Below are 8,565 nucleotides of genomic sequence, written 5' to 3' on the forward strand. Positions count from 1 at the left end.
AAAGCAAATTAAATTAATTTTACTTTAAATTTGTAATATGTAATGTACATTATTATTTGATCTAAGGTGTTTATGTCACCTATTATGTTAACAACATTAAATTATCCAATTAAATTGTATTATTAACTACTTAGTAGTATACAAAATAATGAAGTCAATTTTTTTTTTATTGTGTGGGCATTCTAGTGGAGATTTGTTTACATTTTGCATTGTTGGATAGGCGATAATGTCTCCTTGTGAGTTATGAGTCTATACCTTAAATGAAAGCATTATTTTAATTATAGAATCTCTTTAAATGTAATATAAAAGCTATCAGTGTAATTTTATTTTAATGATCTCAATTTAAACAAATAAAGCAATGATTTTATTAATGCTAGTAAGATTTTGATCATTGTGCATCTCAAAACAAAAGCATTCAGATGACTTCAAAAACATTGAAAAATAAATCCTTCTTCATTCCCTGGGAGACAGGAGGGAGGCAAAGGGAATATAATAAAAGGGTGAACTTTTTCAAGGTAGTAGTAAAAATGAACAAACCCAACACTTTTATGAAGAATAAGCAATCATCAGCCTCACTTAACCTTCCCACAAATTTAATTTTGCATATTTTCACAAAAATCAGACAGCTGCCTGGTTTCAGAGGAGGCCAACCCTCCTCTTCACCTGTCTCAAATTAGACTATTACAAATATGCTCCTTATAAAAAGTTAACTTTTATAAATGGCAGATGCTTGTGAAATATGTCCTGGATTTTCACCTTGGGGCATTTGGGCATAAATTAATTTAACATTATTTTGTGCTGTCCTACAAGTTGCATAGATTCATATGAAGTTGACCTGAGCACAGACAAGAAAGTAAAAGTGGAGTGGAAAGAGAAAGTATGTATTGCATAAGATGCTTTTCACTGCAGATGACTAAAATTACAATTAAATCAACTTAAGCAAAAAGGAAAATGAATTATCAAAGCAATGGAGATTCTGACAAAGCCATCATGTCATTAGCATAACTAAACACAGGGAAGAATTCGACTTGAGAATTCAATGCAAGGTTTTCACCAACTTCCACTTCAGCTATTCTCTGGGCACTTGTTCTATGATGCTTTTTTCTCAAGAGAAACCATGTAGTTCACATGGCAGAAAACTTGATAGCTAAATATATTTAGTTTTGCATTATGTTTGAACATAATACAACATTAATTAGTTCAGTCTATGTATATTTAATTCCCATGTTACACAATTCCAATGGTAAGAATTATGAAATCCCCAAAAATTAGAAGAAGAAGATTAATTTAATCTCTCATTAAACAAACTGAAATCTAGAAAACGAACCTGAGAGAAGCATTGGGGACAGTCCTCACGCCCTTTGTGTCAAACCCCAGGGGCCAATTGTCCACTTTGGCCAACAGCTACCCTTGTTCAAAGTACAGTTTAAAATTGTTGAAGCACAATGGAAACTGTCCTGTATTTACAGTGGTGACTTTACCCCAAAATTATTTATTTTAGTTTACAAGTTTAAATTTCAGAGTTAATATTTGTAGTAATTTGGAGGTCAACAATATATAATATAAAAGAAAAAATTCAGAATTACATATTAAACCCAGTTTTCTCTCAGAGACAACACTGGAAATAATACTCACTTTAAATCTCTCCTAATTATGTGTTGTATATGCCTGTGTCTGACTCTTTAAGCATAATGGGTTTAAAAGAATAAATTTTTATGTAGCTTCCTCTTTTTACTTAATATCTTCTCATTCATTGCATAAATTTTATCCAGATTTTCAGAGCTTCCTAACATTCCAATGGTATATATTCCAATAGTTAATAGATTAACTATTTCCATAATGAGAGGTATTTATCTATCTTCCAAATTTTTATAGTAATACTGAAATAAACTTCCATCTGCATGCACAGTAATTATCAGCCAAACAATATAGGAATTCTAAATTTTCAAAGGTACTGGCAAAAACTTTCAGAAGAAAACTTAGTTTTACATTCCCACCAAGACTTAACAGAATGTTTTTATGCATATGCATAATGTTGGCCATAATCACTGTTAATATTTTTTGCCAGCTTAATAAGGCATTTTATTTGTTTTCATTGGCATTACTTCAAATACAAGACAGATGAAAAATTCCTTATCACTATGTCAGGGTTTACCAAGACCACCATTGGTGCCTTATTAGTGTTTCAGTGGTCCCTATGACGCAACAGAAGGTCTTGCAGATATCAGAAAAGTTAATATACTCTCAATTATGGCTTATTATGGCAAAACAATACTACAATCAGCAAAGGCAAAAAATGCATCGAGCAGAGCCCAAGAGAGACTAGGCCTAGATTTCTAACTATCCTGTCCCCATGGAGTTGTCTGGACATCACCTAACATCCCTAGCAATGTGTTAACAACACCTATGGAGTATAGCAAAGCAGGGGAGATCACCTGAACTTTTGTCTCTAGAGTTTTGGTATGGATTGACCACACAGGTGCTGAACTGTCTCTAGGTTGATTTAATTACTGTTTCCAGCGCCTCCAGAAATCAAGTTGATACTACATACCAAAAATCTTTTCTCATAAGTACATGGCTAATGTACATTAGATGTGGTGCAGGGACCCCAATATACTCTTATTGAGCAGGATATCCCAGAGGTTTTGAAGTTACCTTCCAGAAGTCATCCGGGTTACTCCTTTCTTTGAAGTGTGCAGAGTTTAAATATTCCAACTATACTAAGACAACTTTTTATTCCACAAGCCACCCCACTGGTGTTTGTCCTGCACAGATGACAAATTTCACTTATCTAAGATTATTGAAATCCTCCATAATCCAGTATTTTTGTGCATACTGTCTCCATTAACTAGGAAATTGACACTGAAAACAGAAAGAGACAAAAGTCAAGTGATATCAACTGGTACAGGTGATAATTGGGAGGGAATTGAACATAAAATCTGTATGTTCTTTTGTCTACTTACAAGTTGCCTATATTTATGAGCTTTTGGAAATTTAACACTCAAAAAAATGGTCCTCCAGATGGCATAGATTCACAGTTTTAATCTCCCAAATACATAAATATGCCAAAGACCTCACAAACAACTGTGGCCCAGGCAGCTGTGGGCCCTGGCAGCTGTGTAGTGGGAAGCTTGTGGAAAGTCTGGTCCAACCATGTCCTTGCTCAGGCCAACATGCACCTAGGACAACCTAAATCCTGAGGAAATACTAGTGCCCAGACTGCTTCCACCCAACCATAGGGCATTCAGTCAGTGACATTCTTTCCTGCACAGCCCAGAGTGTTATGTATGCTGAGACCTGGGTAAGGGTATTCCAACAAGGAGAAAAGATGAGAATAAATTCTAGTTTGAATTCCATCTTGCCAAATCAAGCATAAGGGGTGCTGTCTGTTTGGAGAAGGATAATCTTTTTCAAATCCTCTCCAAGTCACCATGTGGGCAATGATAGCCCTTTATATCAGAAAACAAGGGCACCGGCTTGGCCCCTTTAAGTTGGCCAGAAGAGAGTATGATAATCTCTCTCTTCTTCACAGTATCATTGTTGAAGAGACAAGAGGTTGAAATCAAACTATGCTTGTATGCTAATAAATAAGTTAATGATAAATTCATGCTAAAAGAAACAATGGAATTCGAGGTTTTCTACTATTAATATCACAATTCAGTGCAACACTACTTCTGAATTTCTGCTAATGTTCTAATGCCCACAGGTACAATAAAATCCAAAAAAGTGTGGATTCTGATGAAGCATCATACTTACTGCCAAATTAACAAAACTCTTAGTGTCACTATAAAGAAGTCAGCTTGTGTGGCAAATTCTCTGGAACCTCTTTCAACATGCATGAAATTCTTGGTAGAGTACTGTCAATGTGGCTCAAAATATTAATGATGCCCAAATGTAGCATCATACAGCTTTTGTATGCATGTGTTCCTTTTCCTGTTTTACAATAATTTGTGCAGATAAGATACAATTTAGTGCCAAAACTTATCCCTGCCCATGAACAGTGTTTTTCTCTGTTAGTAGCTTATTTCCATGAAGACTAGATCTTGCATTCTCTTTTGTTTATGTCAAGGACCATTTCAAATCCTTGGTCTGCAGAAAGCATTTTTAAAGTTCAACTATATTACAGGTATTGTAATTTGGGGGATATTATGATATATGGTTTTATGTTTTGGTGATGTATTATGATAGAAAGCATTTTCTATATTACCTTAAGTTTTGAATCATTTCAACTGCATCATAGACTTTGCTAATTGAATTTGTATGCATTGTTATTGAATAATCAAGAAAATAATGAATAACTGTAACATACTTCTAGAGATCAATAATTTACTTAAAAATATTAGAAATGATTTACAAGTTAGACACAATGGCAGATAAGATAATTAGGGTGAAAATATAGAAGAAAATCATGCTAACAATGTGCCAAGGAGCGTACTATTTCCATTTCTTATTTCCTTTCATTCTTACAACAATACTGTAAGTTGAGCATTAGTATCCTCGTTTGATGAAGTAGAAGCTAAAGCTCACTGAATTGAAATGATATGTTCAGAATCCTGTGGCCAGAACATACTAGAAATAAGGCCTGAAGACTCTTTGTATTCTGCTCCCTGAACCACTCTGTTATGCTGTCTCAGAAACCATCTTAAAGGATCTTTTCAACCTCTTTATGCTTAATAGAGCATTTGTATTTTTCTTTGACTGTAATTGGAAATTTAATAATTCAATTATCCTCTTGACTAACATAAAACACAAATCAGCATTTCTCAAACTATTGTCCATGAACCACCCAAAGAGACATCTGAAAATAGTACTGAAAGCATAGGTACCAGGGTTTTGCTCCAGAAAACATTTCTTGGGTGAGAATGTGGGGAAAATTGGGAGGTAGAAAAATGTGACCTTTAAGAAGTTCTTCCTGATCACTCTTTAATGACAAATTTTAAGACACACTGCAAATGACACCCACACAGAATGCATCAGAGAATGTCACTGCAGTATACCCTTTGAACAGAGTTCATCAAGGCCAATGTGGCTACAACAAAACTTCTAATTTCATCAAGCTTTGTAGCTCTAGGATAATATAGTCCCTGAATTTGTTAAAAGTTTATTTGCTTCTTGTCTTTATGACAGTAGTTTTCAATCCTCTGTTTTCTTTTTTGATACTTTCCCTCTTTCCTTTTTTCTCTATTCTCATTCTTAATGTTGTGGATAATTCTTTTTCATGTACATTTATGTTGCTCTCTAAAATGCTCATACTTATTTTTCCCTCTCTTTTTGTCATATGTACCAGTCACAAATAATTTAGCATTTTAATTTTTCTTTCATTTAGTCGCTGACTTTTTAAAGTGGATTTTATATTGCAAAGCCATTAACAGTCACCATTATATTATTATTTTAGGCCCCACATAAAACAATTAAGAAAAAAACTTATATTATCATAATAATATTTAATTATCATTGCTGCAGCATGAGTGTTAATAACTAAATATTATAGGGTAAAGTGATAGATAATATTTTGAACTACATGTTTTCAAACACACAAAAACACAAAAACATACAGACAACTTGCACTCAAAATCTTTGTTATAGAATCCAATAATAATTTCTAATGCATCCCTGATTAGGCTAAAATAAATAAAAATAACTAACTAACTAAATAAATAATAAATAAAATATAACACCACCTAGCATCTAGATTCAGCACTTTCTCTTCAGGAGAACAAGTTTCATGCCCTACCTGCAATTTTAGTACCTGTGCGGGAGCACAATCTCATCAGTCTTAGGCAGCTTCAGCAAGGTATGCAATCTGAGAGCATCACGTTAAATCATAATTCAGTGAAAGTTTATCTGTGGGGGCAGAGATAACACAGTCCATTGACTTTGCTATGCAATGATCCAACTTGATATAACGATAGAATTTAAATGTAAGAAAATGAAAAGGCAGTGTGTCTTTTCCTCCAGTCTCTCAAATAGACTCTTTAAGTAAGCTGTTGATAAATGCTAGGTCATTTCAAACTCCAATTTAATTTTTCAAGCTTTTATAGTGCAGTATTTATGTTTTTGATATGATGTTATTGAATGATAAATGTTGGTTATAGGTATACAGAGATAACTGTAGTCAGTCTGTTTGAGACGGAGCATGCTCGTGCTATTGCATCTTAAGGTCAATTAAGTCTGATACAGTTAATGACAATGAAATAATTGAAAGAATTTTTAATTATTAAATTTTCAGTTATTATTCAATGAATAATGAAATAATTTTTCAAATGGAAAATGTGTTAGTATTTCTGAATCTTTACATGTGATTTCCTAGTTTGATGCATTCCCATAAATTTATTCTCACTTCTGACTAACTGTATTCAGGAATATATTATTTGCCACCTTGAACTTTACATCCTACAACTACTAGTCTTTAGTCAAGTTTTTTCCTGGAATATTACCACCAAGTGGAGAGAAACACTGAACACCAGGGGATTCAGAACAACTACACAACACCCAAGGATTCAAAGACTTTGTTATGTTTGTTCATATTACACACAGCCCAAGCCAGTCACATCTGAGATTCAGGAGCACAAATTATTTGAAGTCTGTCCCTTCTTTTTAAAATCTTCTTTCCTCAAGTGTAGCACAGTTAAATCTTCTGAGCTCTATGGCAGTTGCTCCCGTTCCAGTCCAGCCTTGCAAAGCCATTGGTCATCTCAGCTGTGATATAGTACATCTACCCTTCCTCTTCCAGTCCATTTATTGAGCTTATCCTTTGGCTTCTTTTTCTCTCTAACAGATCTCATAACCATCTTGTTCTCAAATTTGATTTATTACCAGATCCCTTCATAAATAGTAGTAAAGTATAAACTTCATAAATTTGCATTTATCTAAACAGGAAACCATTGACTCTAACTTAGTTATAAAATGAAAAAGAAAAGTCTTAGTGTCTAAGAAAACCTTATGCAGAATATGTTAGTTAAATTTGGTTTAAGGCATGATCGAAAAACAGATAGTCAAGACCCAGAACTCATCCTGTTTTCCACTTGATCAAATCTGCTGAGAGGGTATACTTGAGCTGCTGCAAACTGTCTGTTGAAAGTTATTTTCACAATATTTGATAACACATATTTGGAGAGGTGAGGATAAGAAGTACTCAGCCTGAAAGCCTGGTGCCTTGTCACAGTCCTGTCATCCCAGCATTCAGGAGCCTGAGGCAAGAGGATGGAGAATTCAAGGGTAGGCTGGGTTACAAGGCCACCCTGTCTCAATTTCTTTTTTAAGTAAAAGGAGACTCCATTAGATTCATCTCACACTAAGCTCCAGAATGTAAAATAAGATCCTGAGAAAGGACTGACAATTTTTTTTCTTCATCTGGTTCATGCCTACTACTATCAATCATAAACATTCCAAAGTCATCTCAGCCAAGTTATCCTTTATTTGGTCTGTATTTAAACCTCAATCTTTTGTAGAAAAAGTGTATAACCTATTATTTAATCTGCCTTCTTAGACTACCATATATGTGTGTGTGTGTGTGTGTGTGTGTGTGTGTTTGTATGATTTTGCCCCTCATATCATTTTTAGCATTTTTGAAGGTAGAGAAAAGATTAGTCTTATTTGTTATAGTATATCTTGTGTATTTAATAGTCATCCCATATATTTTGTTTTCCAATAGCATAAATGTAAATCAAACTATATATCCCCTTAATCTCAATGTCCAAATGCCTGTTATGAAACCTTGAATAACAGCATGAATAAAGACAATTACGGCTGGAACATACATTATCTAAAACACATTATGTTTTTCTGCTAAATCCTTGATTGTCATTATCATTAAAATAGGCACAAAAGTTAAATACCAAAACTCAGAAAAATTTAATCTATTTATTAAAAATTATTAATAATAACTTTATACAATTGCTTTAGTAAAGAATTTTCAAACTAGGTATATTTAATTTTAGTTAACATCAACCATCTAAATAATGCCTAATACAATGTGATTACTACTTATTGAGATAAAATAAATACTTACAAATATTCTTACATCTGCTACATTATCTCTGGGGAATTCAAAGCATTCCTGGAGCAATGGGGGAGGTGGGAGTTTGGGGAGGGGCTAAAGTCAGGAACAGGCAGTAGAGCAGAAAGATCTGCACATGCACTGAGGGCTGAAGTATTTCAGTACCATATGTTCACTGATGGCCTGATGTGTGTTAGTATTCTACTGTGCAAGAGGCACAGGCTTATGTGTTAAGAAGGGAAATGCCTTAGTCCACTCATGCTGATATGACAAAATATCATAAACAGGACAGCATGTAAACCATAGAAATTTATTCCTTGTACTTCTAAAGTCAGAAATCTAACATTATGTTGGATTCTGTGACTGATGAGGGTTTCTTTCTTTGTTAAAAAACATGGTGCCTTTTTGCTGTGTCTTCACATAGTGTAAGGGACCAACTAGTCTTCTGGTGTCTCTTTCATAATGGAATTCATTTCAATCATGAGGGCTCTACACCTATGACCTAAGCATGTCTTATAAAGCTGCACCCATTAATACACTAATAACTTAGTATTTCACAATATCAA

Source organism: Castor canadensis, chromosome 12 (genome assembly GCF_047511655.1).
Source record: "Castor canadensis chromosome 12, mCasCan1.hap1v2, whole genome shotgun sequence".
NCBI lineage: Eukaryota > Metazoa > Chordata > Mammalia > Rodentia > Castoridae > Castor > Castor canadensis.